The 27,312-nt window shown below is 33.7% G+C and overlaps 1 long non-coding RNA gene across 1 annotated transcript; it reads right to left on the reverse strand.

Moving 5' to 3' along the window:
• Nucleotides 1–554: 554 nt before the first annotated feature.
• LOC128162408 (uncharacterized) lies at nucleotides 555–25,607 on the reverse strand. Its single transcript, XR_008240655.1, has 4 exons — nucleotides 24,767–25,607; nucleotides 3,167–3,376; nucleotides 2,012–2,075; nucleotides 555–742 (listed from the first exon to the last, which is right to left on the reverse strand). It is a non-coding gene; the product is annotated as an uncharacterized LOC128162408 (long non-coding RNA).
• Nucleotides 25,608–27,312: the final 1,705 nt, after the last annotated feature.

Raw genomic sequence — 27,312 nt, forward strand, 5'->3', positions numbered from 1 at the left:
TAATTTTAAGATATGTTTCAACAGTACATTATGTAAATGGTTATTTAAACATAGTGCTTCTGTTTTATTTATTTTAAAAGAGACAAGATGGTTACGATGAATCGTCCGTATTTCCTCTGTTGTATCATGGATGTAAACAAAAAACCGTTGTGTATCAGTTTTCGTGGTTAACCGCATTCGCGGAGTTATTGGTTTCTTATTATTTTTTAAGTAATGGGAGAAAACTATATAAGAGCTAATTGTACACAGTTATTTGAGGGATTAGATGTCCACAGAGACAAATGAAGCCCCTGATATGAATATACTAACTAAATTGTTCTCATAATATATATTAAAAAATAAGATATGGAGTATTTTTTCATTATTTATGTGCAGCCTTTGCCCAATGACTGCATATTCTATAGCACTGCTTGGGTCTGTTAATATTATTCTGGGGAGGGAGTTCAACAGGGTGACTTGATTCTGTTTGCCAGGGGCCAGGTAGCATGGTGTTTTATTATGTAAATTGTGAATTAAATTAGAATTTGCCACGGGGACTATACATGTAGATGGGTATAGTCCACTTATGCATTTTCCATAGGCGGTAATGTTAACGTTAGGGTTCATAGCTCCGGCCCTAATTTTCGTTCAGCAACGAGGGACCTCTTGAATGAAAGCTCATCAAATTGTCTCTTTCCTGTTAAAATTTCGTGGTTTGAAGTCAGATTCGTTTTTCGGCAAAATGCATCTGTATTGAAAAACTCTGAAAATGAAAGTAAAAGTAGGGAATTTCTCAGTTTTGGAAAGGGTGTACATCAAACAATTTCAATTCTTTTCTTCAAATGATAATTCAATTTTGACACTTGTTTTTAAAATTGAAAATCCTCTTTTCTGACCTGTGTCAAGCATTCTGATTCAAAATGTCCCAATAAATGTATATACACTCTGCAAGTATAGGGACTATTTTTCTTAAAGGCACTACTTTGTTGTCCTACCGATTCTAAAAATAGTTAGAGGGATATACCCAATATAAAACAGTCATTGTGGTTTTTTACAATTCGTAGCTTATATATTCACTCTAGACACTATACAGAACCATGATTCCAAATTTGGAAAAATTCAATACATAATTATGGATTTTGCAGCATTGATTCACATGCATGAAATCAGAAGAAACAGTCCTGTTATAATTTACCTAAACAACATATAGCTCATTGGCACTCGATGCTCTTCAAATTGCATAAATTGAGGAAACTTTAATTTCAAGGATTAAAATACATGTAAAACATAAACATTCATTATTTTACCAAATTTATTTTTTTCATATTCTCATGAAAAAGCTCAATTATGTTTGATTTTATAAAATTTTTGTCGTAAAAATCATGAGTTTTTCTTTAGTTACGAAAAAGAATTGTTTTCAAACACCACGAAAAAGGTAAAATAGAAAAGTATAGGTATTTCCTTATCCATCAATGTATTACATGTAGGTATTGGTTTATAAATAATAAAGTTATATGACTCTATAATGTGAGGCCCTCAATTCAGTTTTTGCTCCATTTTGTTGCTAGCTTGAGATTACCTCACCTATGACGTCATATGACGTCATAGTGATGAGTTGTTTTTACTCACATAAGTGAAACATTTGCTGAACTTTTATTTAAGCCTAATTTCGGAACAAATGCACCATGACTTAACTCATTAGATATATGTCATAGGGAAAAGAAAATTGCTAATAAGGATTTTTTCTTTTACTCCTGTATATTGTTACCATGGTAACAAATTTAACAAAAATTATCAAAAGACATATCCTGTGAAGGAGAGTCTACATTTAACTAAAGTTCAAAATCCAGAAGAACAAGATCTACCCTACACTAAATCTGTGAAATATGCATAATCAATTAATGTAAAGTTTCCCAGTATCTAATATTCTAAATTATCTGCATGTAAAATACAGACCATGGTATATAGTTTTTACAGGTTCCTTAAACTTTTAAACTTGGACGAGTGTAGTTACAAAAAAAAAATTACTTACATCAAGTGTGGCTCATTGTTGTGTTTTTTTCTGTGAAGAAGTTCCATTTCAATTTACATGTTATCTAAAATGAAATGTTTTGAATTAAATTCTACATTATTAAAAGACACTATCCCCAACATTTGCAATTCCATGTCAAAAGCAACCATATGGAGAGAGAGAGAGAGAGAGAGAGAGAGAGAGAGAGAGAGAGAGAGAGAGAGAGAGAGAGAGAGAGAGAGGAGAGAGAGAGAGACAGAGAGAGAGAGAGACAGAGAGAATTAGAGAGAGGGGGAAGATACAGAAAGAGAGAACAGATAGGCAACAATAACTATATCTTCATGCACAACACATCTATACAACCTAAAGACCGACACCCCCCCAACAACAACAACAACAACATTCAACATCAACCCCCACCCCAACATATTGATCTATTTTTTCAATAGTATTAATAAATGAATACTAGAAAATTTCTACTAAAAATGATTACTGATAATTTCATTCAATTTTTATTATGATAAACAAAGATAGGTTTTGTAGATTAAGTACTAACCAACATGGTAGGCTTCTACATGTTAAAGAACTAGTGCATACCTACATCTTCGGTACATAGTCATGTCACATGCATGACAAATTAATTTACTCAAATTCAATGCAAATCTATCATCATAAATATAGAATTGGAACCTAATGGACACTAATACAATTTCCTTACACTGCAAACTAATCTTAAATAGCTGGACACTGCTAGAATGAAGTATTTTTACTCACCGGAAACTTCCTGCTTTTCTACTTTCACTTTTGCTCGCTTGAAATGATCGCACTAAAAACCCGAAGTGATATTTGGTCTCTAAATTTATAAAAATGTCTTCTAAACTCATATATAATTAGAAACACACATACATTTTCAGTTTTTTATATCAAAACTCAAAATAAATTTTATTGAAGTTAAAATAACAATTTCTTAAATTTAAATTGTTTTGTTTTTTAAATCCCCGGGGGGGGGGGGGGGGGGGGTGTTGTGATGGATATTTTCTTAGAAGATGTGTTATTAAAATGATTAAACTTGTTGAACTTGTTGGAAATTTAGTTTATTCACAGAAATGAGAAGATGTACCAAAAAAAATGCACGTTTATCATAATAATTGCAAATAAACAAGAAATATGCCTTACCAGCATGGAGCTCAATATGGGTATAGTCCACTAATGCATTTGCCATAGGCGGTAATGTTAACGTTAGGGTTCATAGCTCCGGCCCTAATTTTTGTTCAGCAACGAGGGACCTCTTGAATGAAAGCTCATCAAATTGTCTCTTTCCTGTTAAAATTTCGTGGTTTGAAGTCAGATTCGTTTTTCGGCAAAATGCGTCTGTATTGAAAAACTCTGAAAATGAAAGTAAAAGTAGGGAATTTCTCAGTTTTGGAAAGGGTGTACATCAAACAATTTCAATTCTTTTCTTCAAATGATAATTCAATTTTGACACTTGTTTTTAAAATTGAAAATCCTCTTTTCTGACCTGTGTCAAGCATTCTGATTCAAAATGTCCCAATAAATGTATATACACTCTGCAAGTATAGGGACTATTTTGCTTAAAGGCACTACTTTGTTGTCCTACCGATTCTAGAAATAGTTAGAGGGATATACCCAGATCTGCCCATGTATGAGGCCTTTTCCCATCCCCCATAAGCAATCAACAGTATTCACCTTTGTATTACACATGTTACACTTGTAATTTAAACACTCATTAAAATTGACTTTTATTTTTATTCAACACATGCAGAATGATTAAGATTAAGGAGAGGGGGATGATTAGCATATCTATTCATTCACAAAATAAATATTAAACGCTCATTTCTCATTACCGAGAAAGGAAAGAGAGTGTGTAAATCCTGCAACAAGGCGATCAAAAGCCATTTTTGGTTCACATCAATATATTGAATTTATATAAGTCTGAATTTTCCTATGTGAGAGACTCTCTCTCCCGCCCATTTACATACCATCCCCTTTCCACTTCTCAAAAAAAATTATATATATAGAAACAATTATATTTGGTTCATTTGTTTTATTAATTCAAGAAGATAAAGGGACTTTCTGAAAAAAAATTATGTGACAACATTTAAACCTGACCTATGCATGCAAACTCAAAATTGCAATTTCTTTTTATGATGTCAATGTGTTTATTGTATGACTTCTTAGTTCTGGTCCTCTTCTCTCTTCAAAAACACAGTCTTCCTGTTCCTAAAGTTCAGGTTTTTCTTTCCATCATTTCATCTTGTATATGACACCAGGATAAGGGTGCGGGTAAATGATCACCAATAAGAACATCATTTATGTAAATACTGTATCAAGACAAAGCAGGTACCAGCTAAAATGAAAATTATATATATTTCAGTAAGTTTAACTTGTTATCAAAATGGCTGAAAGACTGAAATGGTGGATTTTCTACAATTTGATAGTCAATGGAATTTATTTATCTTAATAAACATTTCATTATGTTTAGATGTGCATTTAATTTTGCACAAATTCAAATACAGCTTTTCAGTTTGATCGATTTTAAATTATTGGCATCCTCACCCCTGATATGTGCATGATATTAGTTTAATTGCACCCCTTTATTTTACCCGGCCTGACCTTTAAAATGCACCTCTCTCTCTCTCTCTCTCTCTCTCTCTCTCTCTCTCTCTCTCTCTCGCACACACACACACACACAACTGATTTGATTGATTGATATTATATAATGCTGGTGCAGTCAGCGTGAATTAAAACATACCATGTATTGTTGATTTGTTGATGAGCAATATTCAAAATTGTAGATTTATAAATAACATAAGTTTATATCAATCATTTTAAAACATTAAATGAAACCATTCGTACTTGAAAATACTTTTTCTAATTGAATTGTCTCATAGAATAATCAGATTGGTCATTATTTCAATGATAAATTATTGAACTTATACATGTATGTTATTAAGGTCTTCCGTTTCCAACGGAAGACCTTGTACTGATTCTGTTGGAAATTCTTCATTATTATTTTTCTTCTAGACGTTTCTTTAAACTGTAATATCTCGCTTGTTTGTCATCAGATTTTATTCAAATTTTCAGGGTTTATTGGAAATGACAATAGCTTACTATAGCACAAAAAATTGTGAAATCGCTAATTCCGGTTTTGAGTTATTCCCCTTTGAATATGTTTTTAGTGGGTCTCGTGTACCTGCAAAGGCTCCGAGTTGATCCGTAGCAAGAAGTTTTAATTTACAAATCTTTAATGTAGTCATATTGAACGTTGTCCTCCTAGTTTTACATGTTTGATTAACCCACGTTTACTTCTTAAAAAATTAGATCGAAATGTATGTTTCAAAAAATGTTAAATTTTGCTTATGTCTTTGCTCAATAACTTTTTAGTTGTAATTTTTTTCTAGTCACATATAGAACAAAAGTTGTGCAGAATATGAAGAGCTTTCATTTGATACCATAAAAAAGGGGCTAGCCCCTAAAATGAGGGGTCTAGATCCCTTGAAAGTCTTGGCCTCATAACTCTAAAACGGTAAATTTTTCGATATGGGCCTCCCTGCAAAAAATGTTGTTTGTGACTTTATTGATCTCATAAAACTGTTTTTGTGTTCGGGTATTGCATAATATGACGGTAAAAAGTAATACGTGTTGACCAGTACCCGCGGCAATTTGGCCGAGTTAACGAAACCCTCCCTCGCCCGCGGCCGAGAAAATCGGTAACCATGGTCGTGACGGCTGGGCTACCTAGCTAGCGGTCAGCGGTTATTTAATACACGAGAGTTGCGTCTCTCAAATATGAGTTTATTTAGCCGCAAACTCAAGAATTGTTTTAGTTTTGATTAAACATAAAAGCTTATGGACTAAACGATTAGGTGTCATTTCAGAAATCGTTCAGTTAATTAATAAAAGCTATGTCATTTTTAATCTAAAGCAATATCAGACATAGATCAATTGTGGGTTTCAAGTTTAAAATAAAGAACTTCTATTTGATAGAATATGGTCATTATACTGCAAACTTTTCAAATCTTCCTGGGTTCTGAGCTGTGCGTGTCTGTGCGTTGTACCTTTACGTAATCTATCCTTCATCCACGGCCGAGGAGATCAGCCACGGCTGCACTACCTAGCGGTTAGCGGTTATCTAATACACAAGTTTCGCACACCGCGACGCACACTTAGATGAATATGAACGTGTTTGAGTTTATATAGCCGTAAATTCAAGAACTGTTTTAAATTTATGTTATAAAAGTTTGTCCATCTTGTATTTATTTTATTTAAAATTTGAGTGCAAGTGAATATTAATGAACGATATTACTCCAAATCGGAAACATCGTCAGACATAAATTAATGGTTGGTTTGTATATCTTAACCCCCCCCCCCCCCCCCTCCACACACACACACAAATACTAAATGATGATCATCCCTCGCACATGGCCGAGGAGATCCAGCGCGAATGCATAAGTGATCCGCGGTCGGCTCGTGTTCTTCTATACGTACCTTATCACGCGTTCATGTTTCATATTTTGCACGGACAGAACTATATTTTATTGTGTTTTCAACTATTATATAGGTTACCGTTTAAGATGAAAAGATAAATTTATTTTACTTGTACAGTTGATTAAGCATTGATTTAATTATACGATAGCGTACAAGGTAGTTTAAAAATTAAATCAAATTATAATCAAAGTTCCATGTTACATGTTTGCGGTAGGCGCTAGCACGATAAAATAATGTCCTGAATTGTCCTGAATTGAGGCATTTGATTATTATTTTAAAGAATATTCACATGAGTTTTAAACAACTTAAGAATAGGTTCTATCGGTCACATATTAATCACTCTGTAGTCTTTTCTACATGGTTGTTCGTTTCAGTGTGGAAGCGAACCCATTGCTGCGTCCCTCCTCCTCCCGCCCCGCTGACAAGTGCTCGCGCTGGATTTTTTTTAAATTGCCGAAAAGATCCCCAGAACTGTCGAAAATCATTTTTGGTGACTTTTTCTTATGTGTAACATTTTCTCCTCAACGTGTTTCATTTTCCCACCCGTTTGTTAATTCTGTTATTCTGTGTTAATTCAATCGCCACGTGCGACCGTAGATTCTCAGAACATATGTAATTAAGTAACAGTTGGAAGGGTGCTTTTATAAACAATAAGACTATTATTCGAAGTCAATCATCTTCACATTAAAGATGTGAAGTCGTAACCTGAGAATGTGGCTAATAAATTATCCTGTTAAACACGCTAAACTTCTATAGTTATGAACAGAATAATTCATCATGTATTATAATCAAAAGTTTGAAGTCAAAGGAAATTTTGTTCTTGGGAAATACGACTACATTATGCAATGCAGTCGATCGCCATAGAAATCATCAAAGTACTGCAAGTGTCCACAGATTTCTTATTTCTTTTAAAGACCATGATAATTCACTTGACTTGCAGACTATAATATAGCGACATATCTGCCTCCCAGATATATATGCGCTTCTCAAATTTACACTTAAGTGAGATAGATGTGCGTTATTGGGGATTTTATTTATTGCTAATTGTATGAAAATTGATTTAAAAAAACAACTTTTAATTGACGTTGTGTATTATGAGGTTGTAATGCAACTTAATTTACTTACAAGGTTAGCTACAGCCAGTGGAATACTAATTTTAGCTGAACAATGAATACCCAATATATTAAAATCAAGATAAATAGTTTCCAGAACTATAATACTATGCATGTGTATATGAAGGTTGCACCCTAATTTGTATGGCTGTAGGTGGGGAGGTAAAGGTGTATCGATGTACATACAATGTATGACTGCACATACAAATTCCGGACCGAGGGTACAGCCGATACCCATGATAGTCCTTTAATACATCAATGCGCAGTTTGATCTAGAAACTGACCAGTTTCATAACTTCTTCAAATTTCTCTAACACGGACTGTCTAATTCCTTCCCAGAATTCCAATTTACGCGAGCGCAATTGAATTTTTTTTTCAATTTATTTAGTCAACCCACTGACATAAAAATAACGATTTTGCATATTATTACATTGTCGAGAGAAGTAATATTCATTTCTGTTAATAAGGTTATTTAATTCACGTTACATAGCGGTGTCTCTATGAAATAGCACCATCTGGTGTAAAATTTAGATGCTCGCTTTTGCATAAATTCTCCCGCTGATCTTTTTCTTTAACTGATTATATATTATTTTGATTGTCCAAGTCTACTCGTATCATTAAATAATATCGGACACCCTGTAGGAAAGTTCAGGGAAGCCATCAATCTTGACTAATTACTAAATTTTGTCAGCACGTAATAATTCTACAACTTGCACATAGTCTTCAAAAATTTATAAAGATTTAAATAAGAAGTTATCCAATAGAAAAGGTTACGTGTTTTGTACGCGGGTTCGGTTTTAAAAAAATACAATTCCTGATATGAATCATTAGTACATACTGTTTATAACAATGCTTGCTACCCTTTGAAAATTTAACTCGCCATTAAACATCTCATTTTTTAAAGAACTTTTGAAACTATTACACAAACTGTGTTCGACAAATAGTTTTCCTAAAACATTTTCTTTCTTTCTTTTTCAAAACACGTCTTATATACAGGCTTTCAATCACAACACATTTTTATAACAAAAGCAGAACTGAAAGTTTAGTCATTAACTTAATTTACATGCATATAAGGACATGTCAACAGTAATTTGAACATTTTTGTGAAAGGTCTACATATATTATGCATGGATGGGTAAAATGAACAACACTTCAAATTTTATTTGAAAGTTACATATGCACATTTTACACAAACAATACCATATATGACCATGAATGTAGATTCCTCATTTAGAGAAAATCAGATGGAGACATGCAGTCATTTGTTTATTATTATTTGGTTTTTTTTATTACCAATAGTACAGCATCATAAGTATGAACCCAGGTGACAAGATTTCAAACAGTGTTATGGTAGTAATATACTGAGTTCTAAAAACAAACTAGTAATAATTAAGAATTAATGTGCATAAACATCTTAATATATCAACTGGATGAATGTGTAAAAAATATAAATGAACTGTCATGGAAGAATTTTGAACACAGTAGAAAGGTGTTATTGATCAGCTCTTCATCAATTACCTGCACTGTACTGATTTTCAGAAAATCAAATCAGCTGTTTTCACACAGTCTTTGTATTGTTTACTTACAAATTGAAATAAAAACAAACAGCTGTGTAAAGCTAAATATTGTCAGTACAAGTACTATGAACTGATTCGTGTCGATTGGTGAAAATGATCAACAATTTAACGGACTAGCAATAAAGCTACATGTACAATGTACATTGTATAGGCCTAAATGTAAACAATGCAGTCTCTCCTCATGTTTTGAACGAAACAACACATTAAGTCGATCAGAAATGCATCAACAGTATAAAACCACAATAAAATAGTTATTGAGCTATCTGGTATATTACAAATACACTGTTTATCTATTCTACATACCTGATAAATCATCAAAAGATCGCCATCATCGGGAATACCAGCTACACGATCGTCTGACGAGCGCTTTTGGGACGCAGATTCACACCCATACGACAGATGCGTTATGGAAATTCTTCGTATATTCTGATTGTTGTAAACTTATAAAAACACGCATGAGTGATTCGTAGTTATATTTTGCTTATGAAGTATAATCAGCCGTATTTTATGCTTACATTGCTGTTTTCGGTATATGTTCTATATATGGTAATACAGAGGCGGGGCGTATATTATGACGTCAAAACTCATTATCCCTTCATTAGCATATCAAAACGATGTGTTGCCTTATCTGTCCTGCGTAAACTGTATTTAAAAGACCTCTAGCTTTATCACATTCTCCAATTAAAGAATGGGGACCCTTTGAAACAGCTTTTACTTGGGCAACAGTAAAAGATTTGTTCACCTCTAATAATTTAGATTTATTGTGAGCCCATTCTTCTTTATGGGTAGGGAAAACAAAAAGTCCATTAGTAGACAGTCTGGATAGCAATAAATCTCCATTTGTCTTTTTTAAATTGTCCCACTGAAATTGCTGTAACCATTTGCCTTGAGATGGTGATGCCGTGTATGTTCTCAGATTAGTAAGAAGATCCCTAAGCTCTCTTTTTTGCTCTCCTTGTCGAATTATTGTTTTTAAAGAAACAGCTGTATTAAAATCTTTCCAGACTAAATGGCCATGCATTGATGCTGGAGATTTATTTTTAGGAGTAATGTAAACAGGGAGATCGAGAACAGGAGGAAGTTGAACATCATCCCCAAGAAAGACCACTACTGGAATTCCACCCCATGACTTGTCAGATATGCCTGTTTCACATCTGCTATGAAATTCCATCCATCCAAGTGTGGTGGAACCAATTAAGGATCTTTCATCCACTAAAATTGCATGGAGGTTAGAACAGTTGTCCTGGAGTGTTTTCTCCCAGTGATCCATCTGGTGCAGACATATCTTTTCCACGATATTGTGTTGGTACTTTAAGAAAACTATGTAATGTAACACCTGAAATTAAATTTGCAATGTTGCCTGTTGGACACAAAATTTGAACTGATTTATTAGATTTAAAGAATAGGCGAATTGCTTTGACAAGGCATTTAATAAGAAAAGATTTCCCAGAACCAGCTGTACCAGAAACTATCATTCTCAAAGGCTTATAATCATCATCTTTATTTGTAAACTTAAACAGAGTATCCAAAACAATATTAAATGCTAAAAGTTGATCTTTGTTCATTTTAGTAAGGTCTACATCAGGAATGTCCAAATTTTGGTTTGAACTGGCAGCACTCTCCAATTCGTTCCACCATTCTTCACCAAGGTCTTCAGGATATTGGATAGACGTCTCAGCCCAGTCATGTTCAGGTCCACCATCATCACAATTAAAATCTTGAACAACATAATCAAAATTTCAATTTGGGCGAATTGCTTCCATCCACTCTTGCTGGTCAATATAGTTATTCTCAGGGGGATTTTCTTGGGATGAATTTTCAAAATTTTCACATTGCTTAAATTTTGCTCGTTCTATATCGGCTTAAACAAAATTGGGGCATCTATCAGAATCTCTGTCCAAGAGGCATCATCAGACTTTATGTCAAGAGTTGTTCTCCAATTTGGCCAATGAAGTAAAAGAGATGTTCTGCAATATTGTTCATCGAATGGACATGTAGCTTGAGTTTGTGCAGAAATCACTGGCACTTTGCATATTTCTACAAATATATTGTTGTAACGAGCTATTGTCATCATCATGTCTGGATAAATATTTATCCACTACTGTACATTTTGTTACTGTGTTTATTGCAGATTGTTGGAGCACCCTGCAACCTGTTAAACTGACATTTTGAAAAGAATGACTGGAACGAAACAAAGGGATGGATGACGCTCATAACAGGCTCGAACAGAGAAAATATCTCTTTTGACTGTATTCATTAAAAGTTTAGTACAGAGAGAACCTGCAGATTTACTAGGTGAATCATCAGCACAGTTCACCATATCAGAAAAAAGATCAGAAATGGCACAAGTTGGCTCATTGCCTTTACAGGCGTAACCTGTGATATATTTTTCGGTTGCAAGGATATCATCAACTGATGGATTGGCAGAACCACCTTTGGAAAGGATGAGGGATATATCTCCATTAGCTCTCCAGCCGTGCGTGTGAAATTTTGAATGTTGAACTAAAACAGGGTGATCTCTCTCCATTTCCAAACGTAGTGAACCATTTCGGTCTTTAACTATGGCTGGTGAAGATCGAGTAGGCTTAGGAAATTCCATCCTGCACTTTTTCAAGTTTGAAGTTGAATTTGATTTTGAAGAACGTAAATAATAATCAGAACAGCGATGTAAATTAAAACGATTGGATAACATTAAGTGGTCTTCCAGTAGGGTTTCTTGAGTCTGACTGACATCCATGAGAAGTTTGTACAAAGGGTTGTCTTCCTCTGGAGGAGGGGGAGCGGAACCTTTTGGTGGGGGCCCATTTTTTTATTTTGATTACCCAATTCATCTTTACCAGCGGGATGAGAAGCAGTTAGGCCGAAGTTTTTTGCTGCCCAAATAGAAAGTTTTTCTGCACATTGTTCATCGGAGAGGCCATTGACAATAACATCATGAAACTGAAATATTTACATTACCATTTTGATTTTGTGATTCATGAACATTATGCTTTGGTTTTTGATTAGATTTAGATTGGCATACACATGATTGACTTGAACAATTGTTGTTTGTGGCCAATGTACTTTCGAGAGCATTTAAATTTTTGTTTTTGTTTTTTGAAGCATTTCTTCTCTGTGCTCTGAAGTTACGTCTACCAGAATGAGAAGAGTGAACATGTTCATTTTGTTTTTCTGATTGAGTTTCATTATGTATAATTTGTGTAGAAGCATAATTGTGCTCTGAAAAAGTTCGGTCTTTGGCTAATGCACTTTCATTAGTATTTAAATTCTCATCATCATTTTGTTTTGTTGCAGACTGGTTTTGACACATTGAGTCTTTCAAATTAACTTTTTTCACTAAAACTGGGCTTTAATAATGTTTATCAGTTTGAGTCTGATAATAAAACTTTGGTATCAGGAACTGATAATGCTGGTTTTTCAAGAGAAGATGTAAAGGGGGGTGATTCAAATTGTCAGGTTTAAAATTTGATCGAACGTAAGAAATGTAACCATTTTGATTTATGCATTCAAGCCAAACATTGATTTCCCTACAGAACAACTTTGAAGCGACTTCTATTTCGCACAAGGAAGCATATTCTTTTCCAAGAATCATGCTGTTGAAATAAGAAAGGGGTGAATATTGTCCAAGTTCAATATTGTCACTGAAAAACTCCCAGTTTCTAAGTATATAACCACAAATTTCGTTTCTATAATTATCTGACATACTAAAGTTGTCATGCATCGATAAACTCAGACAATGGAAAAAGCAGTTCCCATCGCCAGGTACGTTTTGGACACCAAGAACCCACCTGTTGTTTCCTTCAGTCAAGTTAATATCTTGGCAGTGCATGATTATAAATGTAGGCCACTTGTTTTTCTACCGATAATCAAACCTAAATCAACCTCTCTAATGCAATAAATGATTAAACTGTATAATTAAACAAAGTTCTATATGTTAAATTTGCTACCCTGTGCTCGTTCTTACCAACCGGCTTTTCTTCGGCGATGTGTTGACAAACACAGCAGACGACCCGGAACGACCTGCGATTTCATTAGTGAAAGAACTACTGTGTCGAAATAAAATTGTTAAATATATAATATTTATATATTATTACAAAATACAATTAAAAGAAGCAAGATTAAATTTATTCTTTTTAATTTGAAATCGACGAGAATAGTATTCTTCCTAAGTGAATGGAATATTGCCAGAGAGGTGCCGAATAATGATCCACCTCTTATTTATTGCGGGAAATATAGCGCGAGGGCACTGTGACGTCATCCATAACTTGTTTCGTCTTTGTTTACGTATCTCGACTCAATACGAAGGTATGGAAGCATTTAACAAGTTTCTGTGGTCCCTCCAAAGCTTGTGCGGTACTCTAAACGTGTTCCTTAAGACATCGTAAATTACAAGTTAAAAGTCAGCCATTTTTGGCATAGCACCACGAGTGAAAAAATTAGAGAGCATTTTGAGACGTAGACAAAAAAGTTTGTTTGATGAACTATAGGTTTTGCTGGTTCTTTTTCCCGCGCACACTGGTTCTTAGAGCTCGCTTCGCTAGCCGGCGCTGCGCGCCGGCGAACTGCGCTCGCTATTAATTGAAGTAGAGTGGGGTGTCTTAAAGACTTCCAGGAAATAGACATTGAGAAATGCTGTTTTGAATGTGGGTATAATTCATTACAACTCAAATAATTGTACCTTTGATGTTCTGAAAATGTGTGCATGAGGCATTGATATTAGTCAGTTTTCCTGAAAAAAAGAAAGAAATTTAAATGTTTCTTGTGACATGTCAGAGCATAATACAAGTGATGAAAGCTTAGAAATTGAGGCCTCAAAACAACAGAAAAATATTGACCAATTAGAACAAAACATTTCAAAATTGACGGACATGGTATTTGGCATGAAACAAACAATTGATGAACATTTTTCAAACAGTAGGGCTTCAAACATGTCACCACAGTTTCCATCAAGGTCCCGACCTTCTAGTCCCTACAGACACTTTGATAGACAGGACTCGCATAACACATTGAACAAGTCACTTTCTGCTTTCAGAGCAAATGTAAGATTTCTTGCTGGTAGTCCCTTTAGACCCAATGTAAATAACTCCACAGAACAAACAAACTCATCAACACTATTGCAAAATTTAAACTAATTTCAACCAGCCTAGCTGACCGTAGACTGGTTAACTTAGATAAAGGTCAGAATCCAAAAATCAATCAAAATGCAAATTCAAAAGGTTTAACACTGGAGAATCCTTTTTGTTGTTTAAGGCCATCAAACTACAGCAGTTGTTGACACAGCAGCTATGATGACTTTGGTCAACGAAGGTATATTTCCAGCTAACAAAACGGTTACAACCATCACTGCTTCTCCGCAAGATATTTCTTTAAAAGGTTTGGGTGGCTCTTCTCAGTTAAATGCAAATGCCCTTTCTAGAATTCCTGAAACTCTTTCAGAGTGTTCATGTTATGAAGCTGGAAACTCGCCAGAAAATCTTCCTCATGGTGGTTATCACTATTGTACACGGGCTCAAAAACAATGGTCCAGGTTTCAGCATGATGTTGACGATGTATTTCCTCTCTCCATCAAGTCTGAATACAATTCAAACAATCAACAACAAAAGGATGGCACAAATATTGGGCAAGTTATTCACTGGCTTAAAAACCAAGTTGAACCATCTGATCTTGAAATTACGTTAACAAGCCCTGAATCAAAAACGTTGTGGTTCTGTAAAAATAGGCTTCTTCTTCGAGATGATGTGTTACATTATGAATGGCTAAAACACCGTGATAAGATTCACTGTGTTGTAGTTCCGACCTCTCCCGGACAACCCCCCACTTCAGATCTCTGCAAAACAGACGACAGTTTAGATAATAATGTAGCAGGGGTATACCAAACAAGAGGGGGGAGAAATGTCCGATGTCCAGGATAGTCATACTTGAAGGATCATTGTAGTTAATCTTTCATAACAGTATTTTTATGCTGATGAGTACTTTTCTGAAAGACTGGTTTTATGAAAATTATGTATATAGATATTTGATACGGTTGAAATCTTAAAATCTGTTAAGAATTTCACACTTTATTAACAGTGTAAATTATTTCTGAATATTTAAATACATGTATATTTTTGAGAAATAATTGTAAACAATAGTCTGTTGACAAAGGCATGACTTCTTTCGGAATCAGATAGTCCGTATTTATTGCCCCATGGGCCTTTGGTTATTTTATCTTTGGCTGCTCAAGTATTTTTAACATTCCGCCAACTATTCTCATCAAAATCTGCAACAAGTTTATAATGTATAGAGTACAGACTATTTATTTACTTGTATATTTATAGGCCTCTTGATTTTATGCCTCCTATATACTATGATGTTTACACATCTTTGTATAATTGTATGCCGTTTATACGATTTTTGAACTATTATGTATTTACATCTATAGTTTCATTGTCATATAAAAAATAATGGCAGTGTCTGTTCGAGATGTTTACACATCTTTTCAGCACTGTGAATTGAAATGTATATATTTACATAGCTTAATTGTATATAATGTTTTTCTTACTTACTTTTGGTCTAACGTTGACAATCCACGCGTACCATGCTCCCCGTACAATTGATGTATTTTTCAACCTCTTTTTCTGAAGAGTTCATTTTGGAAAACTCATACCATAATTTATTCGCATTATATATGATAATTTTTCCTACATGATTTGGGGGAATGTGGTATTTACGTCGGGCTCGGTGCCACTTATCAATAGAGCTCAATTACAGTGAACACTCATCAGCGCCTTTATTCCCTTGTCCTGGAGACGTTCAGACGTATTTCTTAGGACTAAGGACCTGGGCCATCTACTGCTGACATTTTTGTAAGTTTTTTTTTTTTTCATAAATTATGTAAATTACAAACAATGATATTTGACTTCACAACTGTTTTCAAACTTGAAAATATTATTTAACATAGTTTTTAAAATTTTAAATGATTGTGTATTTTTTATCACTTTTAAATATAATGGTACATTTCTAAATTTATATATCAAATTAAATGGCATATAGAGGTTTTTTTTTTATATTGACATAAATTCTAAAGGCAGTAGTATTAAATTTTATCTTATATCATCCGTTTGTCCTAGCTTAACACTGATGTTATCTTTGTCTTTTTTTTCTCCAAAATCGTTTTGGAGCGATTCTGCAATTTTCTGCTACATTACGGGAATATGGGAGGCATTTCAACTGTGGTGATGGCCTTTCCCGAGGCAGTTAGATTATTCCAACTCAGCAGAGTGTGGTGAAATTAATAGCCTAAACATTATTGTAGGCTTCAAGTTTGGTTATGCAAATGTCAATAATATACGGTGTTTCGATATATCTTTTTTGTAAATGCCAGTTATCATATGCAATGTCAACCCGTTCGTGCACGGGTCAAAGTCTAGTATATATCATGAATACAGACAATAAAGCAGTTTTCATTAAATACCACATGTTATTTTATTGCACTAAAGAAAAAAAACAACATAAAGGTTAATTTATTATGCAACACTATCCAATATTACACGAAACTCTAAAAAGCAAATACATTCCTCTTCACAAAATGTTTTCGCGAAATAGCAGAATTTACCGTCTTTGGATGGATATATAAGATATAATTGGTTATGGCTACTATCCATTCGGCGGCTGTTTTGGACCAGGCCTCTTCGACATTGGCAAAAAATAATATGTACGTTTGCCTACGTAAAAGGGATAAACCCAAGGGTGTTGATAGAAAAGGTTTTACTCGTGTGCCTTTTTAACAATGAATCTGGAATGAGGCACATTTAAAGTTCCTTCATTCTACAAGAAAAAGAAAGAATCTACATTCCTACTCTTGGAATGTGTTCACCAGAAGATATGAAAGGCTAGTTCACCAGAAGGTATGAATGGCTGGACGGCAGACCCCAGACATTTAATCCACTTGATAAGAAGTACAAATTATAAAAATATACGTGGAAATTATATTATTTTCTACATTCACTATACATATGATTTGGTTCATTTGCATTTTTTTTTATCTATTTTTCAGAAATGAACAACAATGAGATGGACGCAACCATTGAAATTATACACGTGCATATATGTTGTATACATAAAAAAACCTTTTAATTTTAAAATCGAAATAGTATTTTTGTTGTCTATAACATAATTTACCCTTGAAAGAAAGATTGCATATTATATTTCGTAAACCATGGGAGAGAGAGAAAGAGAGGAGCTTTTAACTATGAAACATATAACGAATGTCCTTCTTCACCGAAGGAGAACTAAAAAAAGAGTTTGTTTAATTAAAACATACATACAATGGAAAGACTGTCTCGATATTATTTACGTATTCTATAAATAAAAAGCGAGATAGAGAGAGAGAGAGAAGCGGCTTATTCCGTGAAACATAGAAATTTTGTAAATGCTTCAACAAGGGAAAAATAAATTGGCAGTCTAAAAACTGGTTAATTATCGAAATTATCACTGTATATTTATTTTAATTTTATGTAATAAATTAAGGCTAATACGGATATATGTCATAACCGATGATGTGCATGTGCTTGATAAAACAGGGGTGTTGCGGAACGGAAAGCGGAATGGAACGGCTAAATACTACAGTAAAACTCGTTTAATACAAACACGGATATAGCGAATTCTCGGACTTAGGGAAGTCTTTTTTATTCCCTGGTAAAATTCTTAACAAATCCTTGCAAATTTTTACGGTTATAACGAATTCGGATATAACGAATTTACGGATATAGCGAACTGATTCTGAGTCCCGTAGAGGTGAATTATAACGAAAGTTAACACTTTAATTACGAATGCCTTTACAGTTTAAAAAAGTTTGCACTACCCTTTAACATAGTTTGATAGTTTGAATGAATTTATTTTACAATAATTTTTCGACCAATTATTAAAGGTATCAAAGTAATGTATTTTTATTCTAAGCCTCAATTAGCAAAAAATATAGTCTGGTCTAAGAATTCATGTATATAGTGAATTTGCTATAGTTATTATTACGAATTCGTTATACGGATATAGCGAATTACGGATATAACAAAGTAAATCTATCGGCCCCTAGGACTTCGCTATAACAGAGTTTTACTGTATTATTTTTTCGATTAAATATTGTATATATTGGACACAAACTTGTAGTTTGTAACATTTATTTATATTTTTGAATGATTTTTATCAAAAGGTTGCATAATTATTTGATATCATTCTTATGAATGTCTATCAATTAAGACATTGCATTCAATTTTCCAGTGCGAAGCGGAAAATGATTGTAAATCAGAATAATTGTAAAGCGCTTTGAGAATGGTTCGCCAATTTTAAAAGCCCTATATAAAAACTTGCAATTATTAAGGTCTTCCGTTTTCCAACGGAAGACCTTATTGTTTTCGTTCGGTTTCTTTTTCCCTATTATTATTTTTTTTTTTCTTACAAAATTTGTGCAGGCGATTTCTCGGAAATGGCTGAGCCGATTTTCGTGAAACTTTCAGATCTAATAGATATTAATCCGAACTTAATATACATTTTTTTATTTTGATGACGTCATTTCCGTTCTTGAGAAAATGACGTTTTAGCGATTTTCAGAGGGTCGGCTTGTCCAGGGATCTCCTCCGAAACGGTAAAAGATATTGAGTTCAAACTTTCAGGGATTGTAGACAAGTGGTTGTAGATGTGCAATTTGGCATTCATATTTGTCATGCCCAAAAGGCGTTTAAGCTCGCCTTGTCCCGAAAATTGAGATTAAAAAAAGGTCGTAATTTTTCATGGTTTTCTTAGTTTATCTCTTTTCTGAAAAATATTTTGTTAACACATGTTAAGCAAAAAAAGTTTATATTTACAAGACCTTTCATTTGATATCAAGAAAAAGGGACTGGCCCCTAAAATTAGGGAACCAAAGGGCTCTTAAGTCTTTAAACTGTAGTCCTTTACTGAGAGATATTTTGTGAAATGTTATAGAAGCAAATATGTTCATCTCACAGTTATGTATCCAAGCAATGTAACGATTTTGTCATGTATTACGTAATTAAGGGTTTTTAGGGGCCAAAAGTCAAAAATTTCGATCACCCATATCTCAGAAAGGAAAAATATTTTGTTATAAAACACAGAAGAAAAGTTGTTCAAATTAATGTTCTTAACAATATGCAACCTTCAAAATGTTGTTAAACGGCCCCTATAAGGAGATAAGGGATCGGCCCCTAAAACCTTGTTTCTCATATATCTCCAGAATAGTAACAAATTTCTAAACACTTGTTGAGCAAAATTTGTTTAGAATTAAATGACCTTTCATTTGATATCAAGAAAAAGGGGCTGGCCCCTAAAATTGGGGAACCAAAGGGCTCTAAAGTCTTTAATCTGTAGCCCTTTACTAAGAGATATTTTGTGTAATGTTATAAAAGCAAATATGTTTATCTCACAGTTATGTATCCAAGCAATGTAACGATTTTGTCATGTATAACGTAATTAAGGGTTTTTAGGGGCCAAAAGTCCAAAATTTCGATCACCCATATCTCAGAAAGAAAAAATATTTTGTAATGCAATACAGAAGAAAAGTTGTTCAAAAAGATGTTCGTAACCATATGCAATCTTCAAAATTTCGCCAAACGGCCCCTATAAGGAGATAATGGATCGGCCCCTTAAACCTTGTTTCTCATATATCTCCAGAACGGTAACGAATTTTTAAACACTTTGTGAAAGGTTATTAAGGCTAGATTAGGTATAATACGTTTCTATATCCTTACGATATAATGATTTTCTCTTGCGTTACCAAATTAGGGTTTTTAGGGACCAGATGTAAACAAAATTAATCTTTTAAAACTTAATTGGAGAAAATGCAAGCATTTAAAAAAGCAATGTAATAGAACTTATGAAAAGCGATGCAATGAAGCATTAGTACTTCACTCCTTTTTCCATATCATGTTTTGTTGTCGAAAATCAAAGTCGATGACGTCATATTTTCTTCTAAAAATCGGACGGAAGACCTCCTCGTTGCTTGCAACGAGATCGTGTCTAGTTATTATTATTATTATATAAAATGAAATGTACATGCTCATTGTGATTAAATAAGCTATTAAAATAACTGTTTAAATTATTTTCCTTTTGACATATTACTGGAAAAATAGTGTAGGGCAGTTGGTCAAAGCGTTTATCTGTGTTTTTCATGACATCGATATTTGTTTGCGATTTTATACTTAATTTTAAAAATTCAATCATGATGAGCCCTCATCCACTTTGAATTTTAGTGACCAATAGTATTTTAAAAATTTTAATAAAAGCATTATTGATATAAAAAAAACGTGACCGACGAACAACATCCAATATCATCAGGTTTTGCTTCAACACCTGTTTGCTAACCTTTTCGTCTGATAATTAATCAAAAACATAAACATTTCGCTGAATCACCAAGGCTTTAGATGTCTTGGAAAGTCTCCCGAGAAGGTCGACAGTTCTTTTAGTTTAAATATCACATTAAAAGTCAAGAAAATTATATCGTTACGTTTTTAAAATATGTTCATAACCATATACATACAACTCTGGCCAAATTGCGTAACGCGCGGCGTCAAACGATTGTAATATGTTAAATCATTAACTTATATATACATAGAGTTAATCTTAAAATTACCGATTTTAAAAAGATATTCGTGGTTAATTTTAAATTGATATCAACTGATAATTGTTCAGTTTTAAACAAGGTAAATTTTTTTATCTGGCTACAGAGCTCTCATAAACAGGATTCCAAAACCAGTGGAAGTTCGGACAGCTCCATCTAAACTTGAAGTCGAGATAAATCCAAAAGGAAACCTCCTGTTGTGGCATTGAGAAGAAAGGCAAATACAGTTTGGTGTCCTCATCTGAAATTAAAGACCATTTAAGCCTCCACGAATTCATAACTCATTTCGTCAAAAGTCCATGTAAGACGATAAAGTACAATGTACATGTATAATATGCATAAAATAACTGTCTTGTGTTTAATAAAATGCGTCCTGTCTGATGAAACTGTATTTTTAAAAAGGTTAAAAACATTATATTTATTGTACTGCGAACAAAATGTTAAAATGGAAATTTGTTAACTATTAATTCCATTTTGTCTTGTTGTTTCTGCAGATTCCAAAGATACAACGATGTCACGCAACACAAAGCATCAACAGCTGAATGACGCCCTCTACCTCTGGTTCTCGGATATGTCAGCACACTATGCAGCCATCAACGACGAGATCCTTCTGTATTCTGTAAGGCCATGCAGCTTGAAGAACAGATCGGTTTTACAGACCTCAGCTACACAAGAGTCTACCTCCATCGATTCAAGATTCGCCAGTCAGCAAGGTTACTAATTAGTTTAGTACCAATGCAAGGACTACTAGAAATTAAATGCCCAAACTCAAATCAATCACAAATTTTAACTTCTTGATTTTGAGAAACAATACGCGCAGACTAAAAACTAAATATGAGAATTACTACCAAACCGTGGGACAGATGGAAATTACAGGTGCGTTGTGGTGCGACTTGTTTATGTGATGTAAAGATGATCTCGAAAGAATTAACTTTAATCCTTCAAAAATGGCAAGAGATGAGGGACAACCCTGACATATTCTATTTTACTCTATTTCCTTCAAAAATGTGATAGACATTGACTTTCACTTGTAACTCAGAATAACAGAATTTCAAAAATTACTGTAAAACATTAAAAGTCAAAGAAAATTATATCTTAACATTTTTTAAAATTTGTATAACCTCATACATGGAACTCTGCCAAAATTGCGTAACGCGTGGCGACAGACGATTGTAATAGATCATCTGGGTGACCTAGATAAAATTCAAATCAGCATACTACAGACCCTAAAACGTGCTACTACACCAGTTGCACGGTTCGGTTCGTTACGCTTTATGAACGGTACGGTTCGCTTTGTGAACGGTACGGTTCGTTTTGTGAACGGTACGGTTCGCTTTGTGAACGGTACGGTACGCTTTGTGAACGGAACGGTTCGCTTCTTGCACGGTACGCTTTGCTAAAAAAAGCTGCACGCTTTGTGAACGGTTTGCGCGCTTTATTAATGAGGTAGGCGTGGCCTGAACCTTTGATTTTTCTTCATATAATTTTGTTTAGTTTTTGCCCGATCTACTTCAGCAAGGTGGTAATTATGACAAGAATTTTTCTTTTTTTATATGATATATTACAAAAGAATTTCAATCGATCTATTTAAAATCAGGAAGTCCATCCGTTCCCCCGTTTCTGATACGTTGCGTGAATCGTGTACTCAGTGACAACTGGGAAGCGGGGGTAATTTTAATGTTGATCAGTCTGTTATTATTAGTATTTAATTTAGATTAATGTTATCATTCAGAGAGATTAAAAGAACTGTTTGACTTTAATCCGATATATTTTTGTTAATTCAGCGAGCTGTCGATAATTTTACAAAGCATCTTGAGTTTTTATTTCTATACATGTACTTGAGTTGAAGTCATTAAATACTTCTAATCCATTTAAAATTGCTATAACAAATTGCCCCGACTTTATTCCGATATTTTTTTAGTTTAGTTTCCTTTATCGTTGTCTTGATTCTCGGCTAGTTTTTATTATTCATAATTCGTATGATCATTCTTTATTGCGTACTACTGTAGTACTATTGCCGATCGCCGATTGCCTTAGTGAATAGACGATGTAAAATTAATTGATAGATAAGAAATCTTGAAATCAACTGTTATATAGTATTTTGACACGAAATTTTATTCATTTAAATATTAATTCTATGATTTTCTGCACTTGTTTGTATACATAGATCATACCTACATCTAACCCGTCATCGCCTCTCTTATCTGAACTAAGATCGCGTGTATAGTCAAAATAAGACTATTAGTTTTTGTTTTTCCGTTAAACTATACATGTTCATGTAACATATTTCATACGATATGTACACAACTGGATATACACAACAAGTCAATAACTTTTATTTATATAATGGCGATATTTATCATTCTGTTGAACAAGTGTCCGCTCTTCACTGTATGCATGCGATTTAGCTGACGTTTTACAAATGCTGACTAACCTGTTTATATTTTATTTACCTTTTTACACACATACTTGTTGTAAACAGGACACGAAAAAATACCCGGTAATCAACAAATGAATGTTAAAAGTGATAAAAATATAAGAATTTATCTAGTAACAAATATAATACGACAACGGGAAAACGACTCTGATCGCCAGTACATGAATTATAATCATGAAATCGGAGAGAAATTATTGTTGAATAATTTAAAATAGGAACACTCTTATCAATAGGGATTTAAGAAAACATAAAACAAAAACGTTTTATTCGATAATTTTCTTCTAGCCATTATAGGAGGAGCCAAGTAGCACGCGGCGCGTGGTGTGATCTGTACTGTTATACTTAAACTGATTGACAGGCGAAGCACGTGGAGTCCTGGGATAAAATCCCGCTCAAATGACCAACTATAGAAACCTAAAGCGAAATTTTAAATAATAAAGTTCAGTGAAAATTTTTTTAATTTAAGTATTATTATCAACACACAAGTTCTCTCTCTCTCTCTCTCTCTCTCTCTCTCTCTCTCTCTCTCTCTCTCTCTCTCTGAGGGTGTATGTGATTGTGTGCAAATCATTTGGAATTATTAGATTTTTATTTGTATGAATTGAATTCATTTATTTTAGACTCATGGTTTTCACAACGATTTCAACACAATGACTTAAAGTTTGCACAGAGGACGATGTACATATAGATTGATCTCGACGGTTAAAATTTCGACGCTATTTCACATCACACATATAAGATTGAAAATAAATTTTAAAAGAGCTGTGTTTGTGCTTACATGTACTTGTTATCTCATTCAACTATTTATGATTTAATTAATCATTTTTTGAGGTACATTAATAATGTACCCGGTAAATGATATTTTTATCGCAAGTTAATATGTGAAAATCCCGCATGTATAGAATCGCTGAATTGTTCTACAGATCCACGCGCCGATAGTCTTTCGTGTAGTTGTTCGTGTCCATTTCTACAGACGGTTCTTTTGTTTTTTAGAGATTAAGAAAAGCCATGAAACTAACAAAGTAGAAGTAAGATATACTCAGACTATACACACGACAGATTGTGATGAGTAAAACAGTGGGACGGACAACTTCGGAATGGACATTTTTCCGGCGTTGTGCACCCCTTTCCATACACACTATTGACCAAAGTTTAGTACCAAATGGTGGGTTTTTTTATTCTAAATAGATTTATGGAAAAAAAATTGAAACATTTTTAGATAGTTTTTTAGATATTTGAACTTAAAAGTTCCAACCCCATGGGATTTAAGTTTGGAAAAAATACCCCACAGAAAACCCCATGCAAACCCCATGGGGTTTTGCAATAAACCCCATGGGGCAGAAAACCCCATGAAAATAATGTGGGGTTTAAAAACCCACTTTTTTCTTAAATAACAGTTTAGGGTTTTTAATCCCATAAAATAGATTTCATGGGATTTATTATCCCACATATGCATGGGGTATTTTATCCCATTTGTTCATAATATAAAATTACTAAAATATTTTACCAATCTATTAAAATACCCGTACTCACAGTGCAGACAGTATGGGGTGACGTTAACTAAACCAATCCAAGCAAATAAATCAGATTCTCAATGATAAGTTACTCGAGACTGATTTATTCATGTTTGCATTAGTTTAATGACTCTAGATTTTCTCTTGCTTTGAATTATAATCCACAGATGTTGGTAATGTCTTCCAAAAATGCTTTTTTTTCAAATGAAAAGTGTCAGCATCAGAGGTATGCTCTGTCATCCTTTAATTTGCCTAAAAATATGTCATGAAAACTATGTAAATTATGTTTAAAAGTTATAACTAATTCAAAATAAGTATTGCTCTGCTTATTATAAAACTCTTTAAAATCTGACAGGTTGTAAATATTTATCAATACTGAACTGTGTTGTATGTACCAATGTTATATGATCCACTAATAAAGGGATAAATTTTCGGTTTATGCAATCACAAAGATTACATATAATGTTTAAACTTCTGTTAAACATCATAGCATATTAAAACAGTTTAAATCTATGGTCTCACTATTTCGAGAAAATTCGGTCCAAGAATAAATGTTGGGTTTTTTTCATTACCTAGCTTTTCACTTGGAAGTTATTAAAGAATATATAGACGTATAAATTTAAAATGAAACTGATTTGCAGTCAATGGAATTACCTTTGAAAATGGACAGAAGAAACACAAACTTAGCAACACTAGCCCAAACCAAGCGATGGAGTTGATAACCGGATGTTGAAATAGTTACAGACAAATCGGGACACAGATATTTCGATTAGAGCAGTCGATCTTTCGTGAATTTTAAGTATAATGCCGTTTAATGAACTCGAAAATCCTATTAGTTATTTAACATCCTGAACACCGTATTATTAAGGTCTTCCGTTTCCAACGGAAGACCTTGTACTGATTCTGTTGGAAATTCTTCATTATTATTTTTCTTCTTCTTTTTCTTCTAGACGTTTCATTAAACTGTAATATCTCGCTTGTTTGTCATTAGATTTTATTCAAATTTTCAGGGTTTATTGGAAATGATAATAGATTACTATAGCACAAAAAATTGTGAAATCGCTACTTCCGGTTTTGAGTTATTCCCCTTTGAATATTTTTTTAGTGGGTCTCGTGTACCTGCAAAGGCTCCGAGTTGATCCGTAGCAAGTAGTTTTAATTTACAAATCTTTAATGTAGACATCTTGAACGTTGTCCTCCCAGTTTTTTATGTTTGATTAACACGCGTATACTCCTTAAAAAATTACATCGAAATTTATGTTTCAAAAAATGTTAAATTTTGCTTATATCTTTGCTCAATAACTTTTTAGTTGTAAATTTTATCTAGACACATATAGAACAAAAGTTGTGCAGAATATAATGAGCTTTCATTTAATACCATAAAAAAGGGGCTAGCCCCTTGAATGAGGGGTCTAGAGCCCTTAAAAGTCTTTGCTTCATAACTCTAAAACGGTAAACTTTTCGATATGGGCGTCACTGCAAAAAATGTTGTTTGTGATTTAATTGATCTCATTAAACTGTTTTTGTGATCAGGTATTGCATAATGTGAGGGAAAAGTAATACGTGTTGATCAGTACTCGCGGCAATTTGGCCAAGTTAACGAAACTCTCCATCACCCGCGGCCGAGAAAATCGGTAACCATGGTCGCGGCTAGGCTACCTAGCGGTCAGCGGTTATCTAATACACGAGAGTTGCGTCTCTCATATACGAGTTTATTTAGCCGCGAACTCTAGAATTGTTTTAGTTTTGATTACACATAAAAGTTTATGGACTAAACGATTCGGTGTCAATTAAGAAATTGTTCAGTTAGTTAATTAAGTTTAAAATAAAGAACTTTTATATGATAGAATATGGTCATTATACTGCAAACTTTACAAATCGTCCTGGGTTCAGAACTGTGCGTGTCTGCGCGTTGTACCTTTACGTAATCTATCCTTCGTCCACGGCTGAGGAGATCAGCCACGGCTGCACTACCTAGCGGTAAGCGGTTATCTCATACACAAGATTCGCACACCTCGACGCACACTTAGATGAATATGAACGTGTTTGAGTTTATATAGTCGTAAATACAAGAACTGTTTTAATTTTAAGTTATAAAAGTTTGTCCATCTTGTATTTATTTAATTAAACATTTGATTGAAAATGAATATTGATGAACGATATTACTCCAAATCGTAAACATCGTCAGAAATAAATTAATGGTTGGTTTGTATATCTAAAAAAAATTTAACCCCCCCCCCCCGAAATATTAAATGATGATCATCCCTCGCACATGGCCGAGGATATATAGCGCGAGTGGACAAGTGATCCGCGGTCGGCTCGTGTTCTTCTACATGTACCTTATCACGCATTCATGTTTCATATTTTGCACGGACAGAACTATATTTATTATGTTTTTAACTATTATTTAGGTTTAAGATGAAAAGATAAATTTATTTTACTTGTACAGCTGATTAAGCATTGATTTAATTATACGATAGAGTACAAGGTAGTCAAATTATAATCAAATGCAACATGTTTGCGGTAGGTGCTAGCACGATAAAAGAATGTCCTGAATTGTCCTAA

The sequence above is a fragment of the Crassostrea angulata genome, chromosome 9 (assembly GCF_025612915.1).
Source record: "Crassostrea angulata isolate pt1a10 chromosome 9, ASM2561291v2, whole genome shotgun sequence".
In the NCBI taxonomy this organism is placed as follows: domain Eukaryota; kingdom Metazoa; phylum Mollusca; class Bivalvia; order Ostreida; family Ostreidae; genus Magallana; species Magallana angulata.